Source organism: Notolepis coatsorum (assembly GCF_963971535.1).
Source record: "Notolepis coatsorum genome assembly, chromosome: 19".
NCBI lineage: Eukaryota > Metazoa > Chordata > Actinopteri > Aulopiformes > Paralepididae > Notolepis > Notolepis coatsorum.
Window position 1 is genome coordinate 5,452,291 of NC_140183.1, and position 14,561 is coordinate 5,466,851.

General features: G+C 47.5%; 1 protein-coding gene across 1 annotated transcript in view; it reads left to right on the forward strand.

Moving 5' to 3' along the window:
• The first annotated feature begins 9,582 nt into the window (after window positions 1-9,582).
• LOC311246678 (14-3-3 protein zeta/delta-like) overlaps window positions 9,583-14,561 on the forward strand; it is a 53,597-nt gene continuing 48,618 nt past the window's right edge. Inside the window, exon 1 of the mRNA XM_084336860.1 lies at window positions 9,583-9,660. The gene's annotated coding sequence lies outside the window, so the exon portion shown is untranslated. The remainder of the gene's footprint in view (window positions 9,661-14,561) is intronic.

The following is a 14,561-nucleotide window of genomic DNA, read 5'->3' on the forward strand; positions in this document are numbered from 1 at the left end:
ACTCTAAGCCATCCTAGGTTGTCAAAGTGGGCAGGGGTGAGGTGGGTTCTGGGGGTAAGGTCAAGTAGTAGTCTGACCAGTTTGTTTTGTGATGTTTGTAATCTTGTTTTAAGCGCCTTTGAGGTGCTTTGGTACCATGAGGTGCACGCATAGTCGTAGTACCCTTGAATGAGTGCTCCTGCCAGAGTCTTCAGGGTATTCTTGTTTACCAGAGAGGAGATCCGGTACAAGAATCTAGTTCGTTGGTTGACTTTTTTTTATTACATTGGATGCCATTTTGTCACAGGAAAGATTTGCCTCTAGGATGGAACCCAGGTAGGTAATTTCGTCTTTCCTTGTGACAATATTGTCACCCACTGTAACTGAGAAGCCGTCGGTCTTGCTGAGTTTGTTATTTGAACCGATGAGAATGGACTCTGTTTTGCCCATGTGTAATGATAGTTTGTTATCAGCGAGCCATATGCAGATTTTGCCTAGTTCCGAGCTGAGGGTTTTTTCAACCTGCAACTTGTTCTTGTCAGAGACCAGCAGGGCTGAGTCGTCCGCAAACAGGAACAAGTTGCAAGATGAGTAACAATGAGTGCTACAGTGTAGGTTAGTATATTAGGACAAGTGCATGACAGTACGGTTAGTTAGGGTTATGGCTGCCCTAACTGGGGTGGGTAGTTCATTTCACCATTGTGGGACAAGGACTGAGAAAAGGCGGCTTCTCCTTGATGACCAATAGGATAGGAGTAGGTCTGAGACGGCCAGAAGATGCAGAGCGTAGGGGTCTTGAGGGTGTGTAGTTAGAGACCATTGACCGGAGGTAGGCGGGAGCGGTTCCCTTTGCCGCACGGTATGCTAGGTCGAGGGCCTTGAAGCGGATTCGTGCGGCAATGGGGAGCCAGTGCAGGTCCCTAAGAAGTGGGGTGACATGGGCTGACTTCGGTAGGTTTGAGATCAGGCGGGCCGCTGCGTTCTGAATGAGTTGAAGAGGCTTAGTGGCAGTGGCCGGGAGGCCAGCGAGCAGTGCGTTGCAGTAGTCGAGGCGGGAGATGACTGTTGATTGGACGAGGAGTTGGTACCATGTATTTAGGAGTGCAGTCGTGGGTGAAGAGGGAGTAGAGAAGGGGGCTCAGCACGTTTTCTGTTTGGTACAGATTAAAGCACAAATTGCTTCTCCACAGCTATTAACAAAAGATGATGACAAACAAAAGATAGGGGCGACAGTGGCTCGGGAGGTAGAGCAGTCGTCTGTCATTCCGGAGGTTTCCGGTTCGATTCCCGCTCCTCCTGGGCAGCGTGTTGATGTGTCATTTTTTTTTATCCACTTTTTCTCCTCTTTTTCTATCTTTTCTCCCATCCCAATTCCATTGTGCCAATTCTTCCCTCCCCTGTCTTGAACGTCATGGCACCTTGCATGGTCACCTGTGAATATGTGAGTGAATGGGGGAAGGCTAAGAGAATTATTAAGGACTCGAGCCACCCGAACAACTGCCTCTTTGAACTGCTGCGGTCAGGCAAGCGATACCGGAGTCTCAAGGCGAGCACAGAAAGACTCAGAAGAAGCTTCTATCCCCAGGCCATCAGGCTGCTTAACGAACAATGAACACTACACAACAACAACCATCAAACGCACATAGCACACACATCCACACGCACACACTCACTTTAAACAAACACACTGTAGCACCCACTCCCCACACTTTATAGCACACACTCACTTTAAACAAACACACTGTAGCACCCACTCCCCACACTTTATATTTATTGATGAAGGATTGCACTACAACTCGTACACCTTACTGTAAATTGTACCTAAATTGTACCTCATCCCATTTCTGTATTTCTGCTTTGCACTATATAATATTGTACATTAGTACACTGCATAGTATTGTATATTATATGGTAACTCAGTTACGTCTATTCTGCATCGAACATTGTACATATGTCTATACTGAACACTGTGACCTCATTTTCGACTTCTAATTTACATGCTATACTATGTTATTTGATACTATCTTGTCTAGCACAGTCTCTGGAGCGTAACAGTAAGAAGCATTTTGTATGAAAGTATTCTGTACTTCTGTATGACAACTATTAAAGAAACTTGAAACTTGAAACTTGAATGGGTAAAATGTGAGGAATAAATTGTAAAGCGCTTTGGATAAAAAACAGCAGCCATTTACCATTTATGATTAAAACTATGTTACATTGCTGTGGCTGTATACAACTAATCTATACAACTAATCTGTGTACATTCTTTCACGTCACATCTCGTCATTTTAATAATTGTGGTGGGATGTGCTCACCCCAAACCATCCGCCTCTCTCTGGACTCTCTTCATGTCTGACAGTCTGACAGTCCCAGACCTCGCCTGACTCCTAACAGCTCATTGTTTGTTCGGCAGGGGGAAGGTCGCGTCAACACGATAACACTGATTCAGTGCCTCAGTGAGAACGAAGAAACACTGACTAACTCCTCATAGTTGTGGTGGGTTTTTCATTAGTCACATCCTGTGTCGTCTCTGTGTTGGTGGAGAGATATCATGTCTTTCACTAAATGCTTACTGAGACCCATAACTGTAGCGATGGTTGAGGAGCTGTACCACGTTTCAGTAATAATAATAATGCAGTATTCATTCTCCTTTCCATCTCCTTTCATCCCCCTACAGTATGCCCCCCCCCCCCATACCTACACTCTCAACTCCACAATACCACGTCTGACCAGTCTGGGACAGGGCGGTAACTAAACGTATGTGTCATGGCTTTACTATGAGTGGGTGTAGGGATTCTGGAATTTACTGCCTAGTCTCCTGGTTTTGTCATTGGCTAATTCACAGAAACGTTGTTGATGAGCGATGCCCAATTGATAAGTCCAACCAAACATGTACCTGCATGTACCCCCTCTAATGTCCAAATAGGTGTTTTTTGTGTGTGTTTTTTTTTGCCTTTCTATAATTTTCTCCCTCTCTTCACATGCAGCCCTACTGTCGGACTGGGGAGGGTGTAGAGACGCTCGCAACGTGCGTGACGACCCGTTACATACATGGTCCCCCTCCTGTTAAGAGGGATATACTCGACACTGCAGCACTCAAGTTTGAACACTTTGATGAATATTATTACTCAGCTGATAGAGTTGTGCCCTTCCTGCTGACTTGTCATACAAAACTTGTAAGTCGCTTTGGATAAAAGCGTCAGCTAAATGACTAAATGTAAATGTACATTTGAATCTAATCTAATCTATTATTGAAGCTGATCCTGCCAGGAAGGGAGTCGATCCCTCCGTCTTGTGATGCCAGATATTCTTAGTGTGAGATTATTGGGTTCTGGATATCAGCTTTTGGCTCAAATGGTCTACTGCTCTGCACGGGTCATTCAGTTCTTCCTCTATATCAACCCCCAATGGTCTGTCATCTCTACCCGAGAGAAGGGTAGAGACTATTTTAGCCCCCAAGAATGCTTCCTGGTAAAGTGTCTTCCTGGTTCGATTCCCACTCCTCCCGGGCAGCGTGCCAAAGTGTCCTTGAGCAAGACACTTAACCCTCCCGATGAGCAGGTTGGCATCTTGTATAAGTGAATGCGTAAAATGTGAGGAACAAATTGTAAAGCGCTTTGGATAAAAGCGCTATATGAATGCACCATTTACCATTTACATGGTTGGAAGGTAGTTTTCTCCCCCATAATGAGATATGCCATTTGCCCTAGTCCTTGAAAGTTGTATCTTTTACAAGGCTGGGCCGATGTGATCAGATGATCAGTTCTCAAGTCCTGGCTAGAAGTATCCCCAAATATTTTAGATTTTTTTAATTTTATTTTTGGTACCCACGGAAATGTCCAATTGTGAGAATTACTTCTGCAACAGTGTTTGGATAAAGGCATCACCTCGGATTTGGCCCAGTTTATCTTATCATCAGATATCAGAAAACGAGTGAACCAAATCCAATATCGGAGGCACAGACCTCCGTGGGTCTGACATCAAAACCAGAATCAGCTAAAATAAAAAATAAATGTATCTCATTGTGATACCCCTAACACATGGCCTCTGTACGTCTTGTGGCCTCTGCAAAGGGCTCTAGTGCACTCATAAACAAGAGTGGTGACAGTGGAGCACTTTGACTTGTGCCTCAGACCATGGTCAAGCAATCTGACAGATTTGTTGCTAAATGGATTACGGTATAAAGGGACTTTTTGACAAGTCAAGTTACTTTTTATACTGGTAGGGTCCTTCTTAGAAGCATGCTAGAGTTAACCGTGTCAGCGAGTTTACTGTTCTGCTCGATTACCCAACACAGAGCAGCTCAGTAGCACTAGCACACTCACAATCTAGTGTGCAACTGGTTATTATTATTACATTCTGAAATGGCACGCATGTGCCTGCGTGCAGTTTCCCAATCTCTCCGAGAGCAGAGGTAGCTGCTCCATGGCGGCCGGTTGTATCTCAGCATCTCTCTGTGACTCATTTATGCTTTTGTAAGAATTTGGCACTTTGCTATTGCTTTGCTATTGCACACTGTATTGTGTGTGTGTGTGTGTGTGTGTGTGTGTGTGTGTGTGTGTTTGTGTGTGTGCATGCACTCGCGCCTGTGCATGCATTTGAGCACATGCATGCCTGTGTGTTTCTCAGGGTGTGGTGGATGGCACTCAGAGAGAAACCCACCTAACCAGTCACGCAACTATAAACTCCCTCACTCAGGTGACACTCCCTTTAGCTTGAACCCCCCCCCCCCCCCCAGTTTTGCATTACAGAACTCTCCCACGGCACACCCTTGACTACCTTACCAAAGGTATCTCTCCTTATCTCACGCCAGCTACACCGTGTACATGTGCCCCGGCCATTATCAATAATCTGTGTCTCTGTGATTAAAACGGCACAGCCAATATCAGAGATCTCGTCTTAAATAGGTTACAGGCTTGAAATCTGGGTCTTAGGGGAGAACATGTGACAAGGCAAAAATAGCTTCACTCTCTCCCCCTAGAAACCACCCAGGCTGCAGAAATAGGACTTTCTATTAGGCAAGCTAGCTGTGTGTGTGTGTGTGTGTCGTGTGTGTGTGTGTGTGTGTGTGTGTGTGTGTGTGTGTGTGTGTGTGTGTGTGTCGTGTGTGCTCGCTCCACTTAGTTTGTGAAACATCTCCAACAAATATTCCTGATTCATGGAATCTGAATAGACAGAAAGGACCGTTCCTTTGTGTAACAACATGGTTATCGCTGAATGGGCCCAAGCCACGGTCGTTACCTGTTGTCGGCCAAGCTGCAATGTCGGATCTTGTCATGATTTTCACATAAAAAGTCATATCTGTAAATGTAGCGAATTCAGGGGGGGGGGGGCAACAGCGCTGACCAGTCAACTAAAGGGTTTGACCCGTTAGCCGTGGGCTAGCGAGTCTATAGGCATCAGTGGTCGTTAAACGCCCTCCCCCCCCCCCTCCTTTGGAAAACTACGTCCCCCGTGCTCACGCTTCAGCCTATCAGCTCCCTCGCACCGCTGGGTGCTGCTCACGCGGCCCACCATCACACTTCTGACACCAATGGAGCTAATTCAGAGGGCAGCCGGGAATCGAACCCGGGTCGCCCAGACCACGGGCGACAGGGCTCAAAGGGTCCGACCCGTCAGACCACAGGCGACAGGGCTCAAAGGGTCCGACCCGTTAGCCACGGGCGACAGGGCTCAAAGGGTCCGACCCGTCAGACGAAGGGCGACAGGGCTCAAAGGGTCCGACCCGTCAGACCGCGGGCGACAGGGCTCAAAGGGTCCGACCCGTCAGACGAAGGGCGACAGGGCTCAAAGGGTCCGACCCGTCAGACCACGGGCGACAGGGCTCAAAGGGTCCGACCCATCAGACCACGGGCGACAGGGCTCAAAGGGTCCGACCCGTCAGACCACCAGGGGCGACAGGGCTCAAAGGGTCCGACCCGTCAGACCACGGGCGACAGGGCTCAAAGGGTCCGACCCGTCAGATGAAGGGCGACAGGGCTCAAAGGGTCCGACCCGTCAGATGAAGGGCGACAGGGCTCAAAGGGTCCGACCCGTTAGCCATGGGCGACAGGGCTCAAAGGGTCCGACCCGTCAGACCACGGGCGACAGGGCTCAAAGGGTCCGACCCGTCAGACCACGGGCGACAGGGCTCAAAGGGTCCGACCCGTTAGCCGCGGGCGACAGGGCTCAAAGGGTCCGACCCGTCAGACGAAGGGCGACAGGGCTCAAAGGGTCCGACCCGTCAGACCACGGGCGACAGGGCTCAAAGGGTCCGACCCGTTAGCCGAAGGGCGACAGGGCTCAAAGGGTCCGACCCGTCAGACCACGGGCGACAGGGCTCAAAGGGTCCGACCCGTCAGACCACGGGCGACAGGGCTCAAAGGGTCCGACCCGTCAGATGAAGGGCGACAGGGCTCAAAGGGTCCGACCCGTTAGCCGCGGGCGACAGGGCTCAAAGGGTCCGACCCGTTAGCCACGGGCGACAGGGCTCAAAGGGTCCGACCCGTCAGACGAAGGGCGACAGGGCTCAAAGGGTCCGACCCGTCAGATGAAGGGCGACAGGGCTCAAAGGGTCCGACCCGTTAGCCACGGGCGACAGGGCTCAAAGGGTCCGACCCGTCAGACGAAGGGCGACAGGGCTCAAAGGGTCCGACCCGTTAGCCGCGGGCGACAGGGCTCAAAGGGTTCGACCCGTCAGACCACGGGCGACAGGGCTCAAAGGGTCCGACCCGTCAGACCACGGGCGACAGGGCTCAAAGGGTCCGACCCGTTAGCCACGGGCGACAGGGCTCAAAGTGTCCGACCCGTCAGACCACGGGCGACAGGGCTCAAAGGGTCCGACCCGTCAGACCACGGGCGACAGGGCTCAAAGGGTCCGACCCGTTAGCCGCGGGCGACAGGGCTCAAAGGGTCCGACCCGTCAGACCGCGGGCGACAGGGCTCAAAGGGTCCGACCCGTTAGACCACAGGCGACAGGGCTCAAAGGGTCCGACCCGTTAGCCGCAGGCGACAGGGCTCAAAGGGTCCGACCCGTTAGCCGCGGGCGACAGGGCTCAAAGGGTCCGACCCGTCAGACCACGGGCGACAGGGCTCAAAGGGTCCGACCCGTCAGACGAAGGGCGACAGGGCTCAAAGGGTCCGACCCGTCAGACCACGAGCGACAGGGCTCAAAGGGTCCGACCCGTCAGACCACGGGCGACAGGGCTCAAAGGGTCCGACCCGTCAGACGAAGGGCGACAGGGCTCAAAGGGTCCGACCCGTCAGACGAAGGGCGACAGGGCTCAAAGGGTCCGACCCGTCAGACCACAGGCCACAGGGCTCAAAGGGTCCGACCCGTTAGCCGCGGGCGACAGGGCTCAAAGGGTCCGACCCGTCAGACGAAGGGCGACAGAGCTCAAAGGGTCCGACCCGTTAGCCGCGGGCGACAGGGCTCAAAGGGTCCGACCCGTTAGCCGCGGGCGACAGGGCTCAAAGGGTCCGACCCGTTAGCCGCGGGCGACAGGGCTCAAAGGGTCCGACCCGTTAGACCACGGGCGACAGGGCTCAAAGGGTCCGACCCGTCAGACCACGAGCGACAGGGCTCAAAGGGTCCGACCCGTCAGACCACGGGCGACAGGGCTCAAAGGGTCCGACCCGTTAGCCGCGGGCTAGCGAGTCTAGGCATCCGCAGTCGTCGCATAAGCGACATGAACGGTTGCTAATATGTACACTGAAGGAAATTACCATGACACACTAGTCTCTACCCAATTCAAGTTCTGTGGGTGTGCCAGCCAAATGAAAAGCCATGAATATAGATTCAGTTTCCTGTTCTGATTGAAGGGTTTATTAACCAAAAAGGTCAGAGTCAGGTTTAAATGCTTTGTATCGGGTCTGGTATCACATTAACACCCAATTAATCAATACAAGTAATTCATCGGAATTGGTGTGTTCTTTAAAAAAAAAGGTATAATAATTTAACACCCTGCTTCACTCTCAAAGTGATACACTTTCACACCTGATAGCTACCCAGTATGCTTACAATAACAGCCTTCTACTGTTTGCCCTAATGGTTTGTAGTCGAGTATAGTCTACTCAGACAATACAGTGTAAATAGTTCAAGTTTAAAGTGTTGTTTTATTTGTCACATATAAGGTACATTATTACAGTGAAAGGCTTGGTTCTGTATGAGCCCCGTGAGAATGTGCTTCATACAGTGAAAAAGTTAAAAGAAGAAAGAAAGTCCAAACACTATATAAAATATACAATATACAAACTAAAGTACAACCTAAAGTACAAAATTAAGTACAAAATGCAACCAATGAGGTACAAAATGCTTTTTTAATGCAAAAATGCTCAAATGAGGCAGACTCATTACAAATATTACAAATCATTACAAAACGCATTACAAATATTTGTGTAATAAATTGATTGATTGATTGATTGATTGTCGGATCAGCGTCACGGTGGTGTAGTGGTTAACACTGTCACCTCACAGCAAGAAGGTCCAGGGTTCGATTCCCGCTTGGGGACCAGGTTTCCATGATGCCAGGTACCCAGGTGGGGTATCTCCCGGGCCTTTCTGTGTGGAGTTTGCATGTTCTCCCCGTGCTCGCAAGGGTTTCCCCCCCGATAAGATAAACCCAATGAAAAAACATGCACAACAATAGATCGCTAACGCTGTGGCGTCCTTGACGAAGACGGACAGGAGCACTTGGATTGGTCCCCTGGCGCGGCTCACGTTGACGCCTGTCTGCTCCCGGCTGCCCTTGGGGGGGAAGGACGACGGGATGGGTTAATCGCAGAGACGAATTGCATGCATGCATCGCATGTGTGCCGATTGATGACCTCTGAGCAGGTCCTAAATTATTATTATTATTATGATTGATTGATTGATTGATTGATTGATTGGAAATGTTATTAACAGATTGCAGAATGGGTACAATACAGTACAGCTCAATACACACAATTGTTAAGGGGATGCAGACCAGAGAAAGACGTTCGTCTTGTTTACATCAGGGTCCCCCATTTTCAATTCGATTATGCCACATGACATCAATGTGGAACGCCCTACCCAAAGCTGTAAAGGAATGTCAATCACTACCCACTTTCAAAAACACTCTCAAAGAACACCTACCTACGGGAGACTGCAATTCGAAACTGGCCCCTACAAATGTCCTAAACCAGTTGTACAGTAAATGACCAAGTATGGCTTTGTCAGTATTCCAATGTACAGTGCAGTGTCCCCCAACCTGATGTAAATAAGACGAAAGTCTTTCTCTGGTCTGCATCCCCTTAACAATTGTATGTATTGAGCTGTACTGTACTGTACCCATTCTGCAATCTGTTAATAAACTTTTCAATCAATCAATCAATCAATCAATCAATGGTGTGTAGTGTTAAATACAGTAGAATAAATCTCATATAATCTCCCTCTCTTTGACCACATAATAGGTATATCATTTCGTATGTAAATGTAAATCTTTGCAACAAAAGTTGGAAGGCAGAAAACCGCAACAGCGTGGAAAAAAAAACTACTACACCCACAGGGCTTTGTGCTCCGTCGCCACGGTAACGGCTGACGTCACCGCCTCCTCCCCTGCTCCCTCTCTCCGCCCCTGGCTGGTGTGATGGGACTCGGGAAACCCCGTGGATCGCGCTCACAGTGAGAATCAGCTGTAGCCCGCTAGACCCACATCACCACTATCTCCGAGTAGACCTCAGGTAAGAAGAACGGGCGCATCCCTTGGGGGGTGGGGGGGGAATGCTGTTTTACATGCGCATAAATACTCCTTATACGATATATTGTGTTGTGGTAAATGTTATTAATGGGAAAAGCCGTGTCCCAGATTTGATGGGTGGCTGGTGGGGTGGTTAGCACGGCAGGACGGGACGACCAAGAACAATGGCTGTAGCTCCAGTGCGGGCGCTGTCTACTCGCTGGTACAAAATGGCACATTCCATCCAGACACACACAGGCGGCCGGGGAGGAGGAAGGCGTGTCGCGCGCCGCCGTTGCCATGTTAAAGTAGCCAGCTAGCTAACGTCACTAGTAAAAAACTATCCTTAATAGCTACGCTAACTAATTGGTGTAATAATAACCACCCAACGTTACACGGTCACGGTTCTTGTATTAACGTGTAACCAAACGCGAACCTTTGCTAAAATGGACGCACCTGCTGTCACATCCTTAAAGTTATTTTATAGAAAATAATTCGCGTTAGCAGCAAAATACCGCTAATACTAGCTAGCGTTCCTTTCTTTGGTTTTTGGTTTATTAATATAGGCCGGTTAATAAGACTTGTCTCTACCAAATTTGACCGACCTAGTAACGTTGTTATTATAGCCTTGACGATGCTGTGTTATGTCAAACTGTCAGTTTCATTTGAATAACGTCGTACTCGTTGGGATGACAAAAGGGTGTAATTTTATAATGGCACCTTTTTGTCAATCAGTGGGTGGTAATAACGTTCCACTACAATGCGTCAGGGCGTGAAAGGGGGGGCTGGGGGTTCGATACCTCCACCACACAGTGACAGTTGGTTACTGTGGAGGTAAAAAAAAAATGATAACCTGTCGTCGGTTGGTCTTGATCCGCCGCGCGTGACACGTTGACCCTTTCACTGCCACACGACAGAAGGTTAACCCTTTCACTATCACACAACCGACTGTCCGGTGTGTACAGTGGCAGTGAAAGGGTTAACCTTTCTGTGTATTGTCGCAGTGAAAGGGTTAACCTTATGTGTTGTGTGGCAGTGAAAGGGTTAACCGTTCTGTGTATCGTCGCAGTGAACGGGTTAACCTTCTCTGTTGTGTGGCAGTGAAAGGGTTAGCCTTCTGTGTTGTGTGGCAGTGAAAGGGTTAGCCTTCTGTGTTGTGTGGCAGTGAAAGGGTTAACCTTCTGTGTTGTGTCTGTGGCAGTGAAAGGGTTAGCCTTCTGTGTTGTGTGGCAGTGAAAGGGTTAGCCTTCGGTGTTGTGTGGCAGTGAAAGGGTTAACCTTTCTGTTTATTGTCGCAGTGAAAGAAAGGGTTAACCGTTTTGGTAGTGTGTGCGGCAGTGAACGGGTTAACCCCGTCATGTCTCGCGGGACTACACACTGTAATCCCCTTCTTCTGACCCGTTCTGCGTGGAATGCCTCCGCTTCAGGAAGTAGCCCACGCCTTGCTGCCGCTGCTGCTGCTGCTGCTGGAAACGGGTCACTCACGAGGCCTTATAGTAGCCATTTCTTAGCATTTACCATTGATTGTATCACGGTATACTAAGCTACAGCATCGACGCATATTGTGAACAAAACCCGTCATATTCTTAGTCTTGTTTCATAGTAGTCAATAGTCTTGATTCATTTCCGCTATAGCGGGGCGAGCCATTCCTACAGGTACAGAGATGGGTGTGGTGGTGTGTGTGGGTGGCGGCGGTGGGGGGGGGGGGGGGGGTAGTAGTCATTCAGCGCACATCCGCGTTTTGCCTCAGGGTAAAGCCAGAACATAAGGTTGGTTAAAGGTAGTAAGCTTAGTTGTGTCGAATATGCTATACACACCATCCATGCAATATTTTAGTAAGGGATATATTCCACCTTTTATTATTTTTTATACCGCATTGATTCCCTCCTGCGTGGGAAAATCTGGAACAAGGCCCCTTTGGGTGAATTGCAAAGCTTCACTCATGCTGATGATTTGGCTACAAGGTAGCTCCTAAAATTGGCCTCTTCTTTGGCATCACAGGGCCTGCAATGTGTTACAACTTGCTGTCTTGCCTCTCTCGGGACAGGGTTTCAATAGACCACACTCCATGCGATGCGCACCCTGGAATGGAAAATAAGGGATTGATTGAGTGGAAGCCCGCTGGTCATTCTGCATCGGTCGACGGATGTAGTGTATTGATCCAATGATTCCAATGGTGTGTGCGTGCGCAGCACTTCCTGGCTTAGTTTCTAGGCTAGGTAGACTGTAAGCAACGCAGCCCCATAACTAAAACTATTGGGTGCATTAGACACTTGTTCCTTTTCTAAGGTAGGCATGTGCATGGTAATGCAATGCTTCTTATTACTAGATAGTCCTCTGTCTAATACCTAATGTATTGCCATATAACCAAGACCACACAATGAGGACACTGCAGGGCTCCAGACTTAACCTTTGCCACTGGTAGTAGCACTGGTACTTCCAGCTTTCTCAGTTGGTTGTATACAGCATGGTATTAATTAGAGATGCCACAGTGAATAAATCTTCGCACGGGTTAACCTCTTAACCCCGACGGGTCTGGCACCGGTCCCAAAATGACATCACGTCATAAATCAGTCTGTATGACATAATGTTATGTTTTCTTTTCCAAATGTATCCAAGACTAAACATCCTAGCTAGGCCTGCCGCGATAAGCAATAAATCGATTAATTGCCGCGATAATTAAAATGAATGCAATGATTTTGACGGGCGCGATTAATTGCTATTTGCGCGTTTGTTTTAATGAGGCGGAACCAGTGCCCCTTGCAGTCTCTCTCCGTGTGGGTTGGCCGCTGGCGTTACTACAGAGCACAGCACGGGAGCTCCGTGGGGCAGTAGCAACGCCACATATAGCTTAATACATTTCTCAATAGTGTTGCTCCTTTTAACCAAGTAGCGTTATTTGTAGTGTAACGTTAGAATAACACAGAATAACGTTAATACAATTACATGCATCATTGTTTACAATGAACGGGTGGGGCTAGTCAAAGCACTGGAGACGGGGACAAGTTAAACATGAATTAATTTATTATAACGGGTCGTTTTCGAGTCGTGCTGCAGTGCCTACGCACCACAGCTATTCTATTATATACTGCTTTGACGCTTCCTCCTCATCGTTGATTGCCTGTAGTAGCTGCATCTAACGTTAGTAGTTAACGTTAAAACTAAAAAACACAACCGGACGAGACAAGTTGTCGGCTAGGATAATCACAACAATACTTCCGGTCCGGTCGGTGGGCTTCAAAATAAAAGTCTTAAACCGGAAAAGACGGAGCGGTGGGCTTCAAAATAAAAGTTTTGGGAAATAAATTTCTCAAAAAAATTCTCTAACCGGTCGCAATAATATCGCTTATCGCGATATTTTCGGGGGCAATTAATCGCCCAGCAAAATGTGTTATCGTGGCAGGCCTAATCCTAGCCATGTCACAACAGCAGTCATAGTGTATATTTTCAGCAATACGTTTGTTTACCAATAGGTTATTAGTGAGATTTTAGTTTTTGAAATGTGTTAATATTTTCACGGAAATCAGCCATTTTGAATTAGCGGCCGTCGCCGAATGATGATTTGTAGTCATATATGAGCACAGGGTAGAGCTCTCAATGAGCGTTGAAATTTCGAAAAACGACTGTACCCAGCGAATTCTAGCTTGTGTATGAATTTTTAATTTCTCTGGATTCTATACCACCAAACTGAATGTTATTGGCATAGATTGGAGCGCAGTTGCAGTTAAGTGTGTCTACCTTCTGTGAACATTTAGCAACCATCCGTGTTGAAATCCGATCCAAAATGGCGGAGCCATATCCATTCTAAGAATCTAACTGTACATACAGTAGATTTCATTCTTGATTCTTGGTGCACGCCTAGTGATACTAAATCCAAATTGATTGACTGCCATTTGAAAGACAAGATTTGGCCCGATCCGTTATTGGCTATAATAACGTCATTTATAGGCCTCATATTCTATATTCTATAATAATATTTCAAATTGCATATATCTATCCGGATGTCAGAATTCAGTACTGTATCTACAAAACCTTCTGTTTAATCATCTTCCCTTTATTCATTTCCTTAGCTATTTTGTAGGGATGCACCGAATGGGAAATTCTTGGCCGATACCGAAAATAGGAAACAGTTGGCCGAAAACCGAATGCCGAAAGGCCGAAAATGATTCATATAAATATATATATATAATGTATTTTTTTTTTTTTTTCAGCTACCTGATTATGGCAAAAGACATGATTATGGCAAAACTTAACTTAAATAATATTAATAATCACTATTATGGGCCCATAAAACATTTATTCAGCACTTTTGAATGCATACATTAATTCCAGACTGACTGCTGAAAGATTGTACAATTTAAACATTTTCTCTTTGCATACAACAAAATGTGCAATAAAGTCAAGTGCATTTTCTTTTCTCTGTAGGATAACTTCAACAAAGTGCATTCAGAACAAAGCCAAGGTGCTTTAAAACTGCATAAAGATTAGGGGTGAGAATCATCAGTTTCATCACGATACGATACGATATCGATTCTTTGGACAACGATACGATATTTGCCGATATCACAAAGTCTGCCACGATACGATACGATTCAATTCAGGTGTCTGCGATCGATATGAGGCGATATTATGTGCCCATTTAACACAATCAGTCACATTTAGATCAACTAAAAAAAGGCTACGGAAATATCAATTGATGTATTTATTTTTGAGCTCTTCCAGACATTTAAATGAAAAACAATCTATTGTTTTTAATACAAATAGACCTCCTGTTCACTTTTGTTTTTATATATTGAGCTTTAACACACACACAGACACACACAGACACACAGACACACACACACACACACAGTCCCCCACAGCCCCCACCCCTCCTCCTTCCAAGTCCCCTTTCCACTCCTGTT